A 22,615-nucleotide genomic window follows, 5' to 3' on the forward strand; every position below is an offset into this window, starting at 1 on the left:
TTTAGACTGTGTTTACACACAAATGCAGAAAGCCATAGTTATAAGTGAACATGTCCATACATAAATGACTTCACAGAGGTGGTAAAATTTGAAGTGCATTTTAAATGATGAAGATGAAAGTAAGAAAGGGAGAACATAGAGCTTTTGAGGGAGAAGAACTTTATGAATGAAAGCACAGAATTAGGAGATTTTGCCTTGAATATGGAAGATGGTGAAAAAAAGTAGCCTAGAGGGAACAAAGGTATGATATATGGGGGAGAGACAGGAAATAAAGTCAAATAGCTGAAATAATACTAATGTTTGAAGGCTCTTCAAAGCTGAGTTTAATCTTACAGAATAAATATTGCATTGTTATCTCTACTCCATGAGCAAAATACATTTACAGTGAGGAAAAATCTTTCCTCAACTGCCAGGGGAAATGTGGGTTGTACAAATTCAGGTACACAAGGAGGAAAGCAGCATGACAAAGTAGGCATAGGGCAATGTTTTGAGATTTTTAGTTTAAGTTATCATGAGAAATTTACTTAAAGCACTCTCAGCTTCAACTTTCTCATCTATAAAATCTAGATAATAGTAGTATTACTACTTTCTTCATGATATAATGTTCAAATTTGAGAAGTACATTTTAAAAATACATTGTAAAAGAATAATTCTTATTATTCTGCTTTAGTTACTTATTTTTCAATTAAAGACACTAAAAAAATCTAGATGTGGTTTGATAACGGCCTGACACAAGGTGACACACAAAAGAACTGCTTGAATATGAAGAAATATGGTTTTCCTTTTTTATGGTGGATAACTTCCAGGCCCTTTCCAATTCTTTCAGTTCTCCTAGCAGCACAAGTGCCTAGGGATCTTCAGCTGTGATAGCCCATTTGCCAAAGGTATGCCTCGCTCTTTAACTGCAGTTTAGGGAGGCATTCAGTGTAAGTTTAGGACTTGGTAACTGAAGGGCATCAGGGAAAGAAAAGCACCAAAACTAGCTCTTTTCTTTTTCAAAATTCCAGTAGAATAAAGCTGCTTTTGCAAAAAAAAAAAAATATTAAAAATAAAATGAAAGTATTGTAGGACAGAGAAACAGTTTGTGCAATGAAAATGAGGGTGTTCAGTTTTAAATAAGACATGCTCCATGTGGACATGTTGATAGTTGCTGGTGGGCCATCTAAGTGAAGGTGGTCTGTAGCTCATTCTACACACAGTCTATTGTAAAACAGAGTGGGCTGGCCTGCACACAGATTTTGAAGGAAGAGGAAGTAGAATAAATTAAAGATGGGAAAGGATATGGAGAATGATGAAAACAAAAACAAAACAAAAAATGCAATCTAAAAAATGTTCTTACACATGTATATTTCATTTTTTATTGAATTATAGTTGATTTATAATATTTCAAGTGTACAATGAAATGATTCAGTATTATGTATATTTATGTATGTATTTTTTTGAAAAGAGTAAGTAGTCAATGGAGTTATATAACAGTGAGTTCAATAAAGATGAAGATATTTAGTTAGAAATATTTTTATTTAGTTAGAAAAAATTAATCTTAAAAAAGCAATCTCACTGCAGAAGAGGATTAGGGATGGGAGATTCATAAAAACAGAACAACAAAAACAAGGAAAACAATACCAGAATGGTTCAAAAACTGGCCCAGGAATCAGGAAAATCTGTGTTGCAAGGAGAGCTTCTTATAAAAGCGTGTTTGTGTCACACATACAGAGTGGGGAAGGTAATTGTGATTGAAGGTCTCAGGTTGATTTAAAATGCTGGGTTAGTTTTTGTTGTACAGAAAAGTGAATCACTTATACACTTACATATATTTAATCTTTTTTAGATTCCTTTCCTATATAGGTCATTACAGAGTATTAAGTAGAGTTCCCTGTACTATACAGTAAATTCTGATTAATTATCTATTTTATACAGTAGTGTGTATATGTCAATGCCAAGCTCTAAATTTACGCCCCCTTCTCCCCTGTTAACCATAAAATTTGCTTTTTTACCTCTGGCTTTTCTTTTTGTAAATAAGTTCATTTGAACCACTTTTTAGATTCCACATGTAAGTGATATTCGTCCTTTTCTGCCTGACTTATTTCACTCAGTGTGACAATCTCTAGGTCCATCCATGTTGCTGCTGATGGCCTTATTCCATTCTTTGCTGTGACTGGGTAATATTCCATTATACACACACACACACACACACACACACAACATCTTCTTTATCCATTCCTCTATCAATGTGCATTCAGGTTGCTTCTATGTCCTAGGAATGTACATTGGAACAAATGTTATGGAGAAAAGTATTCCTAAGTAACTTCAATCATGTCCAACTATTTGCGACCCAACGAACTGTAACCCACCAGGCTCCTCTGTCCACGGGATTCAGCAGGCAAGAGTACTGGAGTGGGTTATTGTGCCGTCCTCCAAGGGGAGAACAGTATGGAGGTTCCTTAAAAAACTAAAAATGGAGCTACCATATGATCCAGTAATCCCACTCCTGGCATATACCCAGAGAAAACCATAATTTGAAAAGATACATGCACCCCTATGTTCACTGTAGCACTATTTACAGTGACCTTAAATAGTCTTGATTGAATGTACTAAATATATTATCACATCCTCCTGTGGCCTCTGGAAGTAAGAGCTGAAGAAAGAAGAAGAGTAGCAAGATTTTCTCTTCTATCTGTACATTTGATAAGAATATTCTGATATTCTTGAATAGAATATCCATAAGCCAAGAAAAAAATCATTTAAAGTTTGAGCAATTATTAACCTTTGGAAAGGAGTCCAAGGGAAAAAAAAATGCAAATGATCTCCTTTCAACTTCATCCAGACAACTTCCTAGCCAGAAATAAGAGAGTTGAATAAAAAGACAATAGTGGGTAATAGCATAATATATACTAAAATATAGTATCTCAGAGTCCAAACAAGTTGCATAGACAGATTTCATAAGTACTTATTCAAAAGAATTAAATTTGTACTTCTATGTGTTAAAATCATTTGGTAACTAATTCAGTTAAGATGAAAACATTTCAAAACATTTTTAGTTCTAATAAAAACATCCCATTCTTGCCAAGACTTTAGATATATTTATGTCATCACTAATATTCTTAAACAGTTTTATTGCATATTTGCTTCATATTTACTTGGTAGTAGATCTATCAGGAATTTCCATAATTGAGTTTTATCTTGCAAAATTCACTTTTAATTTGTGCTAACTCAGAAATAAGTGAATGAGTGACAGAGGAATATGCCTTTGCAAGTAGGAAGCAATATTGTTAATTTATCCCAGAGGAACAGTCAACTATGCCAGAAATGGCTAAATAATTAAAATGAAAAGATAAAGAATTCACACACCTGTTGTAAGTAATATGCCAAGTAAGTTTGATTATCAAAAGCTGTTTTCTTGGAATTAACACAAATAAAACTGGCTATTTTCGAAGATAAGATTTGGATAAACAGTCAGGTAACCAAATATAAAAAACATATACTGTATATGTTTTATATATCTGCTAGACTGTTTTTTAGGTTCAAGTGACAAAGGCCTCTCTAATTCCACCCCTTTTCCAAAAATATAGAGAAAAGTTTTTTAAAGCTTTCTTTTTTTCTGTATACAAATCTCAATCAAATTAGCCTCCAAAGTATTAACTGATCATCTGCTAAGGAACTGATAGTCCTGAAGGAATTTCAGACTTTTTCAAACAGCCTCTGGTTCTAAATTCTACAAATTAATTTGTGTTTACTAATGGTCTTTGGTAATAATTCAGAAACATAAAAGTACTAATTTGTCATTGGCTTGCTTTATTTTTAGTGATATACATATATATAAGATAGATACATATGCATCAGTTCAGTTCAGTTCAGTTCAGTTCAGTTGCTCAGTCGTGTCCGACTCTTTGCGACACCATGAATCGCATCATGCCAGGGCTACCTGTCCATCACCAGCTTCTGGAGTTCACTCAGACTCATGTCCATCAAGTCAGTGATGCCATCCAGGCATCTCATCCCCTGCCGTCCCCTTCTCCTCCTGCCCCCAATCCCTCCCACCATCAGAGTCTTTTCCAATGAGTCAACTCTTCGAATGAGGTGGCCAAACTACTGGAGTTTCAGCTTTAGCATCATTCCTTCCAAACAAATCCCAGGGCTGATCTTCAGAATGGACTGGTTGGATCTCCTTGCAGTCCAAGGGACTCTCAAGAGTCTTCTCCAACACCACAGTTCAAAACCATCAATTCTTCGGTGCTCAGCTGTCCTCACAGTCCAACTCTCACATCCATACATGACCACTGGAAAAACCATAGCCTTGACTAGACAGACCTTTGTTGGCAAAGTAATGTCTCTGCTTTTCAATATGCTATCTAGGTTGGTCATAACTTTTCTTCCAAGGACTGTCTTTTAATTTCATGGCTGCAGTCACCATCTGCAGTGATTTTGGAGCCTCCCAAAATAAAATATGACACTGTTTCCATTGTTTCCCCATCTATTTCCCATGAAGTGATGGAACCAGATGCCATGATACATATTTATGTGCACATAATTTTATATGTTGAAGAAGGACATGGCAACCTACTCCAGTATTCTTGTCTGGAAAATCCCATGGAGAGAGGAGCCTGAAGGGCTACAGTCCATGGAGTGGCAAAGAGTCAGACAAGCCTTAGCGACTAAACAACTACCTATATGTGTACACATAATTCTAAATAATATTCCTAATTAAAGAAATATATATCATGTTTCTTGAAAAATAAAGTAGTTCAGATGACTGGAGTTGCAATGCTTCAGAGCTATTTTGATTGTTGTTATCAATTTGCACAGAAATCTCATGAAAAATGTAGCTGCTGCCGCTGCCACTGCTAAGTCGCTTCAGTCGTGTCCGACTCTGCGACCCCAGAGACAGCAGCCCACCAGGCTCCCCCGTCCCTGGGATTCTCCAGGCAAGAACACTGGAGTGGTTGCCATTTCCTTCTCCAATGCATGAAAGTGAAGAGTGAAAGTGAAGTCGCTCAGTCGTGTCCGACTCTTAGTGACCCCATGGACTACAGCCTACCAGGCTCCTCCATCCATGGGATTTTCCAGGCAAGAGTACTGGAGTGGGGTGCCATTGCCTTCTCCAGCAAGAAGTAGAGCCCCAGCATAAAAAGAAGAGCCAAATAGAGGTCCTATTTTCTCCCTGATGGTCATCTTCTCAAACTATGCTTCTGCCAACCTTAGTCAAATAGATTGCCAGATATGCCTCCAGCAAAGGTGAGTTAATTCAAAATCAGCAGAAAATTACAGGTCAGGATCTGCAACCATGAGAAGCTATGTGCAAATCCCTTCACATCAAGGGGATGGGGACACTTTCTATGGAAAGGAAAAGGAAGTTGAGAGGGCATACTAAACAAAAACTTAGTGGCTTTTCATTCTCTGAAAGAGCAGGAGTCTTTCTTCTTCCCTTTGGGATCACCTATGTCTGTCTCAAAGCATGAAAACTCCTCTTTTGGTCATCCAAATTTATTTAATGTGAGGTTAAAGTTTTTGTACTTCCTTTCTCCTGCTTTCAGCTATTATCATCCGTAGGTGTGAGATTCAATTTTTATTTTCTCCTATTGCTCTGCTCAAAAGTAGGTGGATGCAGAATAGGGAAGCTACAAGTTCCCTCCACCTTTCTAATTTGTTGTACACAGTAACTGCCTCCTCTGCCTAACATGCCTACAAATACATGAAAGCACATTTTATAACAGAATCTCAGAAGAAAACAAAATAGAACAAAATGTATGTGTAACTCTCAGAAATGTGATAAATCATGAACTTTTGTGGTACATTGGAAAAGACTAAATAAAATTTGAGATAATGTGCAGTTTCTTATTTTATAGCATCAACACCAGATTTTACAGTTGTTGAGGTACAAAAGGAAAAAAAAAGGTAAGCTATGTATAATTTACAAGGGCTGATTGTGTGCTGGGTCCCCAACTCTGAAACCATTTGAATAACTCTAGATACCATCTCCAACTAATTTCCAACATGCCACATTCTTATAACAACACTCTTCCACTCCCCACATATCCACTGACTGGCTCTGCAATTTTTTTAACTTTTGGGAATAACGCTCACTTCTCCAAAAGAATTGCCTTTCTTTGGTATCTTTACCACAATGAATATACCTTCACAGAATCAGTTCAGTTCAGTTCAGTTACTCAGTCATGTCTGACTCTTTGTGAACCCATGGACTGCAGCACACCGGGCTTCCCTGTCCATCACGAACTCCTGGAGCTTGCTCAGACTCAGATCTGTTGAGTCGGTGATGCCATCCAACCATCTCATCCTCTATCTTACCTTTCTCGTCCTGCCTTTAATCTTTCCCAACATCAGGGTCTTTTCCAATGAGTCAGTTCTTTGCATCAGGTGGCCAAAATATTGGAGTTTCAGCTTCAGCATCAGTCTTTCCAAAGAATATTCAGGACTGATTTCCTTCAGGATGGACTGATTGGATCTCCTTGCAGTCCAAGGGACTCTCAAGAGTCTTCTCCAACACCACAGTTCAAAAGCATCAGTTCTTCAGCACTCAGCTTTCTTTATAGTCCAACTCTCACATCCATACATGACTACTGGAAAACCATAGCTTTGACTCTATAGACCTTTGTTGGAAAAGTAATGTCTGTGCTTTTTAATATGCTGCCTAGTTTGGTCATAGCTTTTCTCCCAAGCACTAAGCATCTTTTAATTTCATGGCTGCAGAATAGCCTACTACATATCCAAAGACAAAATGTGTGAATATTTTTCACTTAAGGCATATCACCAGGTTAAGATCTAGTTTCTCAGGCATGGTTTATTCATGTATCTCTACTATGTAACATAGTACTCTTGCTTTATTTAATGACTCTTCTCCCGAGCTATTCAACATGCACCTATAAAAACAATGTAAGCCTCAGTATTTAAGATGATCGAGCTGCATATAAAATTCAATTTCAAATGTTATAGTTTCACTTCAGTATGTGTTACTACTAGGAAGTAACTAGTTATTCTAAAAAAAAAAAAAGCAAAGCTAATTTGGTATTAGTGAATTAATAAACTGAGCAGCACTCTTTAACCTATTTACTATTCCATTGTGTAGTTTCACTTAGTGTCTGGTTAATTTCATATCTTCATGCAAAATGTAGTATATACATGTATTCAGTCTAAAAGTATACATGATATTTTAATACCTGAAACTAAGATTAATTTTAATGTTAAATAGATTACATATTACTTTAAATAATTTTATATTTTATTTTAATCATTATTATAAACAACCTAATTATTTAAATAGCAAATACATGTTTGAATAATGTTCCTTAAAGGACATTTTAGGTTAATGAATATAAAAAATGACTAAGAAGATAATTTGAATGAAGCTTAAAAGTCTTTAGATAATTTAGCTTTGAAAATGTATCTCTCTAACTAATTCCAAAAGAGGAAAAGGATACCAGCTTTTTCTTCTTGAAAGGGTCATTATTCAAATAGAGTAAAATACAATTCTTCACCAGAAATTCCAACTTTTCAATTTATGCAAAGCTGGCTATTGAATCTCCACAATCCATTTAGTAAAAATAAGTTTATATTAAACACTATTGAACTTAATTGTTCCTACCCACTACGCACAGAAAACTAGAGGATTTAATTAGCACTAATACTCTTCATTGGAGAGGGAAATGGCAACCCACTCCAGTATTCTTGCCAGGAGAATCCCATGGACAGAGGAGCTTGGTGGGCTACAGTCCATGGGGATGCAAAGAGTCAGACATGACTGAACAACTGAGTGAGTGTGAATACTCTTAATTGCAGAATAAGGAAAGCAAACTAATATTTGTTGATTTTTTCCAGGTGCTCACACTTAATTTTTCATCTGCTTAACACAAGTTTGTAAAATACATGTTACTTTCCAAATAAAAATAAAATATCTGAGATTCAGAAAGACTATATGATTTGCCTGATATTACAAAGCAATTATATAGCAAACCTATTATCAAACTATGTCTGCCTGTAACCCTGTAAACCCTGACTCATTCCTAATGTACTACCTCATTCTTAGTGTAATTAATCATGTACTATCTTGAAATTTTATTCAACTTTCTTGTGCAGGTTGTCATTTCAGGTGGGCTATAAGATTCTCAAGTACATGAGCATGGGATTCCAAAACAATTAACTTTGAAGTATGGGGGTTGAATTGTAATTGTCATTTACTGACAAGTAGCAGATTTCTATGAATCTCATTTTACTGATCACTAAAGGCCTGACCTGCCTCTTGAGAAATCTGTATGCAGGTCAGGAAGCAACAGTTAGAATGGGACATGGAACAACAGACTGGTTCCAAATAGGAAAAAGAGTACGTCAAGGCTGTATATTGTCACCCTGCTTATTTAACTTATATGCAGAGTACATCATGAGAAATGCTGGACTGGAAGAAACACAAGCTGGAATCAAGATTGCTGGGAGAAATATCAATAACCTCAGATATGCAGATGACACCACCCTTATGGCAGAAAGTGAAGAGGAACTCAAAAGCCTCTTGATGAAAGTGAAAATGGAGAGTGAAAAAGTTGGCTTAAAGCTCAACATTCAGAAAATGAAGATCATGGCATCCGGTCCCATCACTTCATGGGAAATAGATGGGGAAACAGTGGAAACAGTGTCAGACTTTATTTTGGGGGCTCCAAAATCACTGCAGATGGTGACTGCAGCCATGAAATTAAAAGACACTTACTCCTTGGGAGGAAAGTTATGACCAACCTAGATAGCCTATTGAAAAGCAGAGACATTACTTTGTCAACAAAGGTCTGTCTAGTCAAAACCATGGTTTTTCCAGTGGTCATGTATGGATGTGACATTTGGACTGTGAAGAAAGCTGAGCACCGAAGAATTGATGGTTTTGAACTGTGGTGTTGGAGAAGACTCTTGAGAATCCCTTGGACTGCAAGGAGATCCAACCAGTCCTTTCTGAAGGAGGTCAGCCCTGGGATTTGTTTGGAAGGAATGATGCTAAAGCTGAAACTCCCGTACTTTGGCCACCTCATGCGAAGAGTTGACTCATTGGAAAAGACTCTGATGCTGGGAGGGATTGGGGGCAGGAGGAGAAGGGGACGACAGAGGATGAGATGGCTGGATGGCATCACTGACTTGATGGACGTGAGTCTGAGTGAACTCCCGGAGTTGGTGATGGATAGGGAGGCCTGGCGTGCTGCGATTCATGGTGTTGCAAAGAGTCGGACAGGACTGAGCGACTTAACTGACTGAAAATGGAATTATGGTCTTTATCCTGATGAACTGTCAGTTTAGTTTGTCCTGTTTATCTTTAGGGTCTGCAACCAGAGATTCAATTAATCTCTTGTTGAGTTGGTTGAACTCTCAGATCCAGGATCCTTGGTTATGAAAGGCCGGCACAGATGCACCATTTTATGTTGGAGATTGCAGCATCCCTGTATTATTGTATCTACAAGGGATCTGAAACCAATCCCTTGACGATACCTCAGGAAGACTGTATTAGTGAATATGAATACTTCCTATTTAACAAATATTCACTGACAATAAGACCAATTCCATTCTCATTTCTTATTCATGTTTGACTTTACTTTTATTTCTCATTGAATCTATCTCCTGTCCTAAGGTTTATTCCACTTCTCTTCTAGAACTTTATATTTCCCCTAGGTGTTTGATCTTACCTCATAGCTTTAAAGACACTTCTAGATTATCTGAATTCCATATTTCATGTATTAAACTCTCCTACTTGAAATTTCCATTTGAGTAACAATGTATCAAAATCAACACATCTGGCATACAGTTATTCATTTTGGAGTGTGTAATTAATTTTACCCTAGCCTTTGCCGACCTCAACAAATTATACTTCTATCTACCTACCTTTTCAAGGCAAGAACCGGAGTCATCATGATTCCTTCCTTTAACTCACAATTCCACACATTCTACCCAACAGCAAGTATTATTTGCCTACTGACAAAATTTATATCTCAATTCATTCAATTCGCTCTACTTCTATGAACATTAGAATTGATCACTTCTGGTTTGTATGACCAAAGTAGCTTCCTGACAAGTCTGGTCTTCCCACTTGCTTACTTTATACTGGTTGACTATACCCAAAAACCAGAAGGATCATGTAAAGATATAAAGTGTATGACCTTACTCTGCAAGAAGAAAAAGCCAAACTTCTCATCCTACTCTACTTGGATCTGAAGACAAGGTTTCTGCTTATTTTCTCCCTTACTATATTTCAGTCACACTGTTTTTTAGGCTGTTTCTTGAGTAACCAAACTCATTTCTACCATCAAAATTTGACATTTGCAACTGTATTTAACGTGAACATTCTCTTGCAGATACTCTGCAGCTCTTTATAGAGCAAGGTTTCTTCTTACATTGTATGTCTCAACTCCATATTAACTCTAGCAAGTCCTTTCTCCATGATCCTATCAAATGTATGACTTAACCCTTCTTTATTTCATTCCTAGTATTTATTACTATTGGGTTATCCATTTTCTGCTTGTATATGTTATTTGAATATAAAATAATACAGTTTATGAGAGCAAATATTTTTATGCATTATTTGCTGCCATATTGCCAACTGCCTAGAATATTTCTTAGTGTATACTCATTCTCAATGTATATTTATGGAACAAATGAATGGATGGGTAAAAAGATGGTGTATGTATTCATAGATGATTAAAAAAAAGAAAGGCTAAAGGGGTTTTAAAAACCTTAACCAGAAAAATTAAGAATAAACAGAGTTAATGGAAATAGGTGATTACAAATTGTATGTGGCATATATTTATAAAAAGTTGACACATACGATGGATTTATAAAATATACCTTAAGGAATTCTTCAGAGTGAATGTTTCCCAACCATAAAGGTATTTTTGAGGACTAGTGGCTTCAACTTGTATTGAAATAGGGTTGGGGTTAGGGTTAGGGTTAGCTAGTCTTTCATATATCTTTACTCAAGTAATCATGAAATTAACTAAGATACAAATTTCTTTCCACAAAATTTCAATATGGAATTCAGTCTGTAGTCAAGGCTATGGTTTTTCCAGTGGTCATGTATGGATGTGAGAGTTGGACTGTGAAGAAAGCTGAGCACAGAAGAATTGATGCTTTTGAACTGTGGTGTTGGAGAAGACTCTTGAAAGTCCCATGGACTGCAAGGAGATCCAACCAGTCCATTCTGAAGGAGATCAGTCCTGGGATTTCTTTGGAAGGAATGATGCTAAAGCTAAAACTTCAGTAGTTTGGCCACCTCATTCGAAGAATTGACTCATTGGAAAAGACTCTGATGCTGGGAGGGATTGGGGGCAGGAGGAGAAGGGGACGACAGAGGATGAGATGGCTGGATGGCATCACTGACTCAATAGACGTGAGTCTGGGTGAACTCCGGGAGTTGGTGATGGACAGGGAGGCCTGGCGTGCTGCAATTCATGGGGTCGCAAAGAGTCAGTCACGACTGAGTGGCTGAACTGAACTGAACTGAATCAAATATGACTAAACTATTCTTTTACAGTTGTTATATTGTAGTACTACCTGACAATATGGCAATTAAGCACCACCAAAATAGCTATCATGGTATCTCATTCTGTGTAATATAAATGTGTCACCCCCAACTGGAACAGATGCAGGCAGGGTTCCACAATCTCTCAGCTTCAAAGATATCTTCTATTCTCTACCTTCTGATGGTATGTAATGAGATAGCTCTGGCGATGATTAGAGTTTCATCTTAGCCATAGTACATTAATTAATTTGCATTTTTTTCCAACTCTGCTTGCCAAAATTCCGGCTCAATAGTCACACATTAAATGTGATTGTTATTAGCTAGCATAATCAATTGTAATATTGTATTTTATGTAGGGAGGACACAGTAAAGACTTCCCTGGTGGCTCAGACGGTAAAGAGTCTGCCTGCAATGCAAGAGACCTGGGTTCAATACTTGGTTTGGGAAGATGCCCTGGAAACAGAAACCACAACCCAATCCAGTATTCTTACCTGGAAAATCCCATGGACAGAGGAGCCGAGAGGGTTACAGTCCTTGGGGTTGCAAAGAGTCAGACACAACTAAGTTACTTTCACTTCACAACATGATCCATGAAGAAGTATACCATTAAGGTTCCAGAAGAATCAGGCAGATTTTTTAAATTAATTTTTTATAGGGATATCCCCACTCCAGTACTCTTGCCTAGAAACTCCCAGGGACGGAGGAGCCTGGTAGGCTGCAGTCCATGGGGTCGCTAGGAGTCGGACATGACTGAGCGACTTCCCTTTCACTTTTCACTTTCATGCATTGGAGAAGGAAATGGCAACCCACTCCAGTGTTCTTGCCTGGAGAATCCCAGGGACGGGGGAGCCTGGTGGGCTGCCGTCTATGGGGTCACACAGAGTTGGACACGACTGAAGCGACTTAGCAGTAGCAGCAGATGATTTACAGTGTCCCATTAGTTTTGGTGTACAGCAAAGTGAATCAGTTATACATATATGCACTCTTTTTTAGATCCTATTCCGAAATAGGTCATTATAGAGTATTGAGTAAAGTTCTCTGTGCTGTACAGTAGTTTCTTATTAGTTATCTGTGTTATATATTCAGTCAGTTCAGTTCAGTCGCTCAGTCGTCTCTGACTCTTTGCAACCCCATGAATCGCAGCACGCCAGGCCTCCCTGTCCACCACCAACTCCCGGAGTTCACTGAGACTCATGTCCATCGAGTCAGTGATGCCATCCAGCCATCTCATCCTCTGTCATCCCCTTCTCCTCTTGCCCCCAATCCCTCCCAGCATCAGAGTCTTTTCCAATGAGTCAACTCTTTGCATGAGGTGGCCAAAGTACGGGAGTTTCAGCTTTAGCATCATTCCTTCCAAAGAACACCCAGGGCTGATCTCCTTTAGAATGGACTGGTTGGATCTCCTTGCAGTCCAAGGGACTCTCAAGAGTCTTCTCCAACACCACAGTTCAAAAGCATCATTCTTTGGTGATTAGCTTTCTTCACAGTCCAACTCTCACATCCATACATGACCACTGGAAAAAACATAGCCTTGACTAGACAGATCTTTGTTGGCAAAGTAATGTCTCTGCTTTTTAATATGCTGTCTAGGTTGGTCATATCTTTCCTTCCAAGGAGTAAGCATCTTTTAATTTCATGGCTGCAGTCACCATCTGCAGTGATTTTGGAGCCCCAAAAAATAAAGTCTGACACTGTTTCCAATGTTTCCACTGTTTCCCCATCTATTTGCCATGAAGTGATGGGACCAGATGCCATGATCTTCGTTTTCTGAATGTTGAGCTTTAAGCCAACTTTTTCACTCTCCTCTTTCACTTTCATCAAGAGTCTCTTTAGTTCCTCTTCACTTTCTGCCATAAGCATGATGTCATCTGCATATCTGAGGTTATTGATATTTCTCCCAGCAATCTTGATTCCAGCTTATGCTTCTTCCAGCCCAGCGTCTCTCATGATGTACTCTGCATATAAGTTAAATAAGCAGGGTGACAGTTTACAGACTTGACATACTCCTTTCCCTATTTGGAAACAGTCTGTTGTTCATATCCAGTTCTAACTGTTGCTTCCTGAACTGCACATAGGTTTCTCAGGAGGCAGGTCAGGTGGTCTGGTATTCCCATGTCTTGAAGAATTTTCCACAGTTTATTGTGATCCACACAGTCAAAGGCTTTGGCATAGTCAATAAAGCAGAAATAGATGCTTTTCTGGAACTCTCTTGCTTTTTCCATCATCCAGCGGATGTTGGCAATTTTATCTCTGGTTCCTCTGCCTTTTCTAAAACCAGCTTGAACTTCTGGAAGTTCACAGTTCACATATTGCGGAATCCTGGCTTGGAGAATTTTGAGCATTACTTTACTAGCATGTGAGATGAGTGCAATTGTGTGGGAGTTTGAGCATTCTTTGGCATTGCCTTTCTTTGGGATTGGAATGAAATCTGACCTTTTCCAGTCCTGTGGCCACTGCTGAGTTTTCCATATTTGCTGGCATATTGAGTGCAGCACTTTCACAGCATGATCTTTCAGGATTTGCAGTAGCTCAACTGGAATTCCATCACCTCCACCAGCTTTGTTCCTAGTGATGCTTTCTAAGGCCCACTTAACTTCACATTCCAGGATGTCTGGCTCTAGGTGAGTGATCACACCATCGTGATTATCTTGTATTATATATAGTAGTGTATATTTGTCAATCTGAATATCTGAATTTATCCCCCCTTGGTAACCATAAGTTTGTTTTCTACATCAATGGTTCTATTTCTGATTTGTAAGTAGGTTCTTCTATCTTATTTTTTAGGTTTTTCATATCCTATGTGATACCATGTGATATTTTCTTTCTCTCTCTGACTCATTTCACTCAGTATGACAATTTCTAGGTCATGTTGCTGCAAATGGCATTATTTCATTCTTTCTAGGGCTGAGTAATATTCCATTGTATATTATACTAATTATCAGAGAAATGCAAATCAAAAACTGCAGTGAGGTATCACCTCACACAAGTTAGAATGGCCATATCATAAAAAACCTATAAGTGATAAATGCTTCAGAGGGTGTAGAGAAAAGAGAACCCTCCTACACTGTGGATGGGAAGGTAAATTGGTGTAGCCACTATGGGAAGCAATATGGAGGTTCCTTAAAAAACTAAAAACAGAGGTGCCATGTGATCCAGCAACCCCACTCCTGGGCATGTATCTGGAGAAAACCATAAATCGATAAGATACATGTACTTCAGTGTTCATTGTAGCAATATTTACAATTGCCAGGATGTGGAAGCAATCTAAATGTCTATTGATAGAAGAACAGATAAAGAAGATGTATAGCAGATTTTTGGGAGAAGGCAATGGCAACCCATGCCAATAGTCTTGCCTGGAAAATCCCATGGACGGGGGAGCCTGGTAGGCTGCTGTCTATGGGGTCGCGCAGAGTTGGACATGACTGAAACAACTTAGCAGCAGCAGCAGATTTTTGAGGTGAAAGCATTTAATTCTGCAGAAGAAAAGTTTCCAAATGACAGATGAGGCAGAATAGAAGTTGAGTTAATATCTAAGATGACTTTCATTTCATCTTTAAGGAACTACCCCCAAATAGCTATGCGGTATTATATAAATTCTGCTCCAACCAGAGAGAAGAAGAGAGATGGCATATCCTTTGAGATTAATTCTTTGAGCTTTGCCTTATTTCACTATTCCCCGCTGGAATCAACCTCGTTCTCTCTGAACTCCAAAGGGTATTGCTGCTGCTGCTGCTAAGTCGCTTTAGTTGTGTCTGACTTTGTGCGATCCCATAGACGGCAGCCCACCAGGCTCCCCCATCCCTGGGATTCTCCAGGCAAGAACACTGGAGTGGGTTGCCATTTCCTTCTCCAATGCATGAAAGTGAAAAGCAAAAGTGAAGTCGCTCAGTCATGTCTGACTCTTAGCGACCCCATGGACTGCAGCCTACCAGGCTCCTCCGTCCATGGGATTTTCCAGGCAAGAGTACTGGCGTGGGGTGCCATTGCCTTCTCCGCCAAAGACTATTACCTTATACCTTTTTATAGCACAACTTATCACATTTCAGATTGCAATATGGTCAACTGTACCCATGTCTTCTGTCTCACTCTAGCTTAAAACCTCCTCAAGGGAATGATCTGAGCTTTCTTTTTCTATTTCTCATGAATGCTAATAACATGCCATATACTATTTTGCTTTCAAAGTTAAATCAGTAACTAAAAATGCTCTTTTTAAGTGTTCATGAGACATTTGTTAAGTAAGTTGCAAACATTATCTGTTGGTAGAAAAATGAAAAAGAGAGGAAGAAAAGCAAAAAGGAAGGAAGGAGATGAAAAAGGAAGGAATAACCCTAATTAAAGTTACTTTTTAGACAGGAAGGCTTTGATCTAAGAGGTTTAGCTAAGAGGTAAATTTTCTTCTCACATTTCAAACCTTTAGGTCCACTGATTGTAGCAACACCAAATATCCAGACACCAAGTAACAGCTTTCATCAACAAGATGACAGCTTGCTCCTAATGTTTAGGCAGTTAAAAGATCTATTTGGGAGGCACTGGTCTTGCCAACATGAAAGTCTTCTGCCTCGGTGACTCTACCACACATTCCAATCCCCCAACATGTGTCCCATTGATCTCTTAAGAGAGTGGCAATTAATTTCCAGGTGTCTCTTTGGGCAAAGCATATTCTTGGCTCATTTGTAAAATTGCATGTCTTCTAACAAGTCTCTGCCTTCCACATTCAAAGGAAGTTCATTTACCTCTTCATGATGCAGTGTGCTCTGAGTCCAAGTTTTCTCCAGCAAATGTTTGCTACAAATCTCCCGTGTCTCTCAGGGCTTACCTGTATGACCTCGGACAAATCCTTCAACCTCAATTCTCTCTCTTTTAAATGTGAATTGTAATCATACCACTAAATGCCTTACCTGAATAATGCTGCAAGGAAGGTGAAAGAGTAAAATAAAATACTACAAAAGTCAGAAATAAAGATGTAAGGTCATAGAAGAAAATGACAGATAGGTAGGCTCCTTCAGGGACACTGCATTTTATTGAAAATACTCAATATGGTAGCATGTGAAGAGCCAGTATCTTTGCCTAAATGGTTTGAAGAGAGACAAATAAAGCATCTAAGTGAAAATATAAAGTACAAAAAAATCATTTACATTATTTTCCCCCTCTCAAGATTAGAGGCAAAGTACAACTTTTCCATATCATTAGTGTAAGCTATAGTAAAGCACAAAAGATAGTAAGAGCAACTCAGGTTAAATAGGAAGGAATGGAGAATGGGAGGGAGGCAGGGTGGGAGGCAAAGAAAAAGAAAGAGAAAGCAAAGAGAGGAACGGAAGAAATTCCTAAATATATTCTATAACTGCTTTTATTTTATTTATTTTCCTATCACAATTTTTATAAAGTAATTATTACCAAGAACAATTATTTAGCTAAGAGCAAAAAAGCAAAGGAAAACATATTCCTTAGTTGTGAAATAGATTTGATGACAATAATGTAGACTTCTAAGGTGTATGCTTCCTCTAATCTGTTGACTACCTGAAAAGTCTCTTGTATCATTTCTTATTCAATTTTGACCCAAAGAAAATAATATATCTTTATATGATATTTTCCTAAGTAATAAGAATCTCAAGGAGTTCAAAGTTGTTGTAACATATGAGAACTTTTCACATGCGGGATTTAAAAACAGTCTCTTGTTTAATGCCTAGAAAATGAACTGCTGCTGCTTCTGCTGCTGCTTAGTCGCTTCAGTCTTGACTCTGTGTGACCCCATAGATGGCAGCCCACCATGATCCCCCGTCCCTGGGATTCTCAAGGCAAGAACACTGGATTGGGGTGCCATTGCCTTCTCCAGAAAATGAACTAGACTACCTAATTTACCCCAATATTTTGTTATTTCACTTGTTAGATTTGTAGCTGGACAGGAAGGAGAGCAACATGGTTGCAATAAGGAAGCATACTTCTAAATTCTTAACTTCTATTACATATTACTTTAGTATGAGAAAATAATTCATTTTCATCTTCAATAACTTGCTTCATTTCACATTTTTATTGCAGTGATTTTGATTTTAGGCAATATTAATTATAAGAATGGAATTTGATAACTTGGATCTAATGGGATTTTTAAAGTGATTTTGTTTTTTTTTTTTATGAGTACAGGAAATTATATTACCCCAATGATTATCTTTTCCAGTTTATCATTACAAGTATCTGTATAACTTCAAAGGGAAAAAAAAATAGACCTCCAATTAAGAAAATAAATGTGTACAACTAAACATCAGTACCTTCTTAGAAAATTTTTATAACTAATAGAACAAAAAAATATGGGTTAATAATAATAATGCTCAGAAAGAATTTTTAAAAGAGAATTAACATGTCTGTAATGGTAAACTCAACTGAGAACCTAGTTAATTTTAATTCAATGATTTAAAGCATATTTTCAGAGGGAAAATAAATCCATATATTCACCTCTCTAGACTAAGGTACTGTATTCTGAGACTTAATATTTCTAGTTCTCCCATGTCCTGGCTAAATGATCTATTTCCTGTGCTTTCAGAAATCAAAATCTGTGTAGGTCAAGATTTAAAATCTTGCCTATATTCTCCTCTAAGAGTTTTATAGTTTCTCGTCTTACGTTTAGATCTTTAATCCATTTTGAGTTTATTTTTGTGTATGATGTTAGAAAGTGTTCTAGTTTCATTCTTTTACAAGTGGTTGACCAGTTTTCCCCGCACCACTTGTTAAAGAGATTGTCTTTTCTCCATTGTATATTCTTGCCGCCTTTGTCAAAGATAAGGTGTCCATAGGTGCGTGGGTTTATCTTTGGGCTTTCTTTTTTGTTCCATTGATCTATATTTCTGTCTTTGTGCCTGTATCATACTGTCTTGATGACTGTGGCTTTGTAGTAGAGCCTGAAGTCAGCCAGGTTGATTCCTCCAGTTCCATTCTTCTTTCTCAAGGTTGCTTTGGCTATTTGAGGTTTTTTGTATTTCCATACAAATGGATTAAAGATCTAAACGTAAGACCAGAAACTATAAAAATCCTAAAGGAGAACTTAGGCAAAACACTCTTTGACATAAATCACAGCAGGATCCTCTATGACCCACCTCCCAGAATATTGGAAATAAAAGCAAAAATAAACAAATGGGATCTAATTAAAATTAAAAGCTTCTGCACAGCAAAAGAAACTATAAGCAAAGTGAAAAGACAGCCTTCAGAATGGGAGAAAATAATAGCAAATGAAGCAACTGACAAACAACTAATCTCAAAAATATACAAGCAACTCCTGCAGCTCAATTCCAGAAAAATAATGACCCAGTCAAAAAATGGGCCAAAGAACTAAATAGACATTTCTCCAAAGAAGACATACAGATGACTAACAAACACATGAAAAGATGCTCAACATCACTCATTATCAGAGAAATGCAAATCAAAGTCACAATGAGCTACCATTTCATGCCAGTTAGAATGGCTGCGATCCAAAAGTCTACAAGCAGTAAATGCTGGAGAGGGTGTGGAGAAAAGGGAACCCTCTTACACTGTTGGTGGGAATGCAAACTAGTACAGCCACTATGGAGAACAGTGTGGAGATTCCTTAAAAAACTGGAAATAGAACTGCCATATGACCCAGCAATCCCACTGCTGGGCATACACCCTGGGGAAACCAGAAGGGAAAGAGACACGTGTACCCCAATGTTCATCGCAGCACTGTTTATAATAGCCAGGACATGGAAGCAACCTAGATGTCCATCAGCAGATGAATGGATAAGAAAGCAGTGGTACATATACACAATGGAGTATTACTCAGCAATTAAAAAGAATACATTTGAATCAGTTCTAATGAGGTGGATGAAACTGGAGCCTATTATACAGAGTGAAGTAAGCCAGAAAGAAAAACGCCAATACAGTATACTAACGCATATATATGGAATTTAGAAAGATGGTAATGACAAGCCTGTATGCAAGACAGCAAAAGAGACACAGGTGTATAGAACAGTCTTTTGGACTCTGTGGGAGAGGGAGGAGGGGGATGATTTGGAAGAATGACATTGAAACATGTATAATATCATATAAGAAACAAATTGCCAGTCCAGGTTTGATGCAGGATACAGGATGCTTGGGGCTGGTGCACAGGGATGACCCAGAGGGATGGTATGGGGAGGGAGGTGGGAGGGGGCTTCAGGATTGGGAACACGTGTACACCCATGGTGCATTCATGTTGATGTATGGCAAAACCAATACAATATTGTAAATTAATTAGCCTCCAATTAAAATTAAAAAAAAATAAAAAATAAAAGACTGGAAGCATAAAAAAAAGATTAAAATCTTGTACTTTGCCTCTTATTAACTTTTACATTTCAGATTATATCTTTAAAAGAAAATGACAAATCCTTTTTGGTCTCAGGCTACATCAAAACTAATGACTTCTCACCTCAAGGTGGGATGATATCCAGTTCAGAAGGCAAGTGATATGACAGAAAAATAGGTGACACCTTTGGTATGAATTTTTAAGTACTTTCTAGTTGAGAAGGATGCTAATGGGATAAGAACACTGAAAAAACCCTGAAGTTAAGTTCAGAAAAAAGACAAAAATATATTCTTAAAATCAACACTTTCTTTGAGGAACATGAAATAGAATATTAATTTTCATTATTGTATATCAAAAAAGATCTTCTCGACCCAGATAATCATGATGGTGTGATCACTCACTTAGAGCCAGACATCCTGGAATGTGAAGTCAAGTGGGTCTTAGAAAGCATCACTAGGAACAGAGCTAGTGGAGGTGATGGAATTCTAGTTGAGCTATTCCAAATCCTAAAAGATGATGCTGTGAAAGTGCTGCACTCATTTTGCCAGCAAATTTGGAAAACTCAGTAGTGGCCACAGGACTGGAAAAGGTCAGATTTCATTCCAATCCCAAAGAAAGGCAATGCCAAAGAATGCTCAAACTCCTGCACAATTGCATTCATCTCACACGCTAGTAAAGTAATGCTCAAAATTCTCCAAGCCAGGCTTCAGCAATATGTGAACCGTGAACTTCCAGATGTTCAAGCTGGTTTTAGAAAAGGCAGAGGAACCAGAGATCAAATTGCCAACATCCGCTGGATCATGGAAAAAGCAAGAGAGTTCCAGAAAAACATCTATTTCTGCTTTATTGACTATGCCAAAGCCTTTGACTGTGTGGATCACAATAAACTGTGGAAAATTCTTCAAGACGTGGGAATACCAGACCACCTGACCTGCCTCTTGAGAAACCTATGTGCAGTTCAGGAAGCAAAAGTTAGAACTGAACATGGAACAACAGACTGTTTCCAAGTAGGAAAAGGAGTATGTCAAGTCTGTATACTGTCATCCTGCTTATTTAATTTCTATGCAGAGTACATCATGAGAAACTCTGGGTTAGAAGAAGCACAAGCTGGAATCAAGATAGCCAGGAGAAATATCAATAACCTCATATATGCAGATGACACCACCCTTATGGCAGAAAGTGAAGAGGAACTAAAAAGCCTTTTGGTGAAAATTAAAGAGGAGAGTGAAAAAGTTGGCTTAAAGCTCAACGTTCAGAAAACAAAGATCATGGCATCCGGTCCCATCACTTCATGGCAAATGGGGAAACAGTGGAAACAGTGGCTGACTTTATTTTTTGGGGCTCCAAAATCACTGCAGATGGTGATTGCAGCCATGAAATTAAAAGATGCTTACTCCTTGGTAGGAAAATTGTGACCAACCTAGACAGCATATTAAAAAACAGAGACATTGCTTTGCCAACAAAGTTCCGTCTAGTCAAGGCTATTGTTTTTTCAGTGGTCATGTATGGATGTGAGAGTTGGACAGTGAAGAAAGCTGAGCGCTGAAGAATTGATGCTTTTGAACTGTGGTGTTGAAGAAGACTCTTGCGAGTCCCTTGGACTGCAAGGAGATCGAACCAGTCCATTCTAAAGGAGATCAGTCCTGGGTGTTCATTGGAAGGACTGATGCTGAGGCTGAAACTCCAATACTTTGGCCACCTCATGCGAAGAGTTGACTCATTGGAAAAGACTCTGATGCTGGGAGGGATTGGGGGCAGGAGGAGAAGGGCACAACAGAGGATGAGATGGCTGGATGGCATCACCGCCTTGATGGACATGAGTTTGAGTGAACTCCAGGAGTTTGAGACGGACAGGGAGGCCTGGCATTTTGCGTTTCATGGGGTCACAGAGTCAGACACGACTGAGCAACTGAATTGAACTGGTTAAATAGTAAGTATACAATAAAAGAATGTTCAAACTATAGAACAATTGCACTCATTTCACACACTAGCAACGGAATGCTCAAAATTCTCCAGCTAGGCTTAACAGTACGTGAATTAAGAACTTCAAATATTCAAGCTGGATTTAGAAAAGGCAGAAGAACCAGAGATCAAATTGCCAACATCTGTTGGATCATAGAAAATGTAAGAGAATTCCAGAAAAAAACATCTACTTCTGCTTCACTGACTATGCCAAAGCCTTTGAGTGTGTGGATCACAACAAACTGTGGAAAATTCTTTAAGAAATGGGAATACCAGGCCACCTGACCTCCCTCCTGAGAAATCTATATGAAGGTCAAGTAGTAACAGTTAGACCGAGACATGGCCCCATCAGTTCATGGCAAATAAATGGGGAAACAATGGAAACAGTGACAGACTTTATTTGCTTGGGCTCCAAAATCACTGCAGATGTGACTGCAGTCATAAAGTTAAAAGATGCGTGCTCCTTGGAAGAAAAGCTATGACCTATCTAGACAGCATATTAAAAAGCAGAGACATTACTTTGCCAACAAAGGTCCATCTAGTCAAAGATATGGTTTTTCTAGTAGTCATGTATGGATGTGAGAGTTGGACCATAAAGAAGGCTGAGCACTGAAGAATTGATTCTTTTAAACTGTTGTGTTGGAAAAGACTCTTGAGAGTCCCTTGGACTGCAAGGAGATCCAACCAGTCCATCTTAAAGGAAATTAGTCCGAAATATTCATTGTAAGGACTGATGCTAAAGCTCCGACACTTTGGTCATGTGATATAAAGAGCTGATTCCTTAGAAAAGACCCTAATGCTGGGAAACATTGAAAGCAGGAGAAGGGGATGACAGAGGACTAGATGGTTGGATAACACCACCTCAGTGGACA

The 22,615-nt window shown here is 38.2% G+C and overlaps 1 pseudogene; it reads left to right on the forward strand.

Annotated features, from left to right (window-relative positions):
• The first annotated feature begins 1,627 nt into the window (after positions 1-1,627).
• LOC100137929 (E3 ubiquitin-protein ligase RNF135-like) overlaps positions 1,628-22,615 on the forward strand; it is a 122,057-nt pseudogene continuing 101,069 nt past the window's right edge.

This window comes from Bos taurus, chromosome 1 (genome assembly GCF_002263795.3).
Source record: "Bos taurus isolate L1 Dominette 01449 registration number 42190680 breed Hereford chromosome 1, ARS-UCD2.0, whole genome shotgun sequence".
Taxonomy (NCBI): domain Eukaryota; kingdom Metazoa; phylum Chordata; class Mammalia; order Artiodactyla; family Bovidae; genus Bos; species Bos taurus.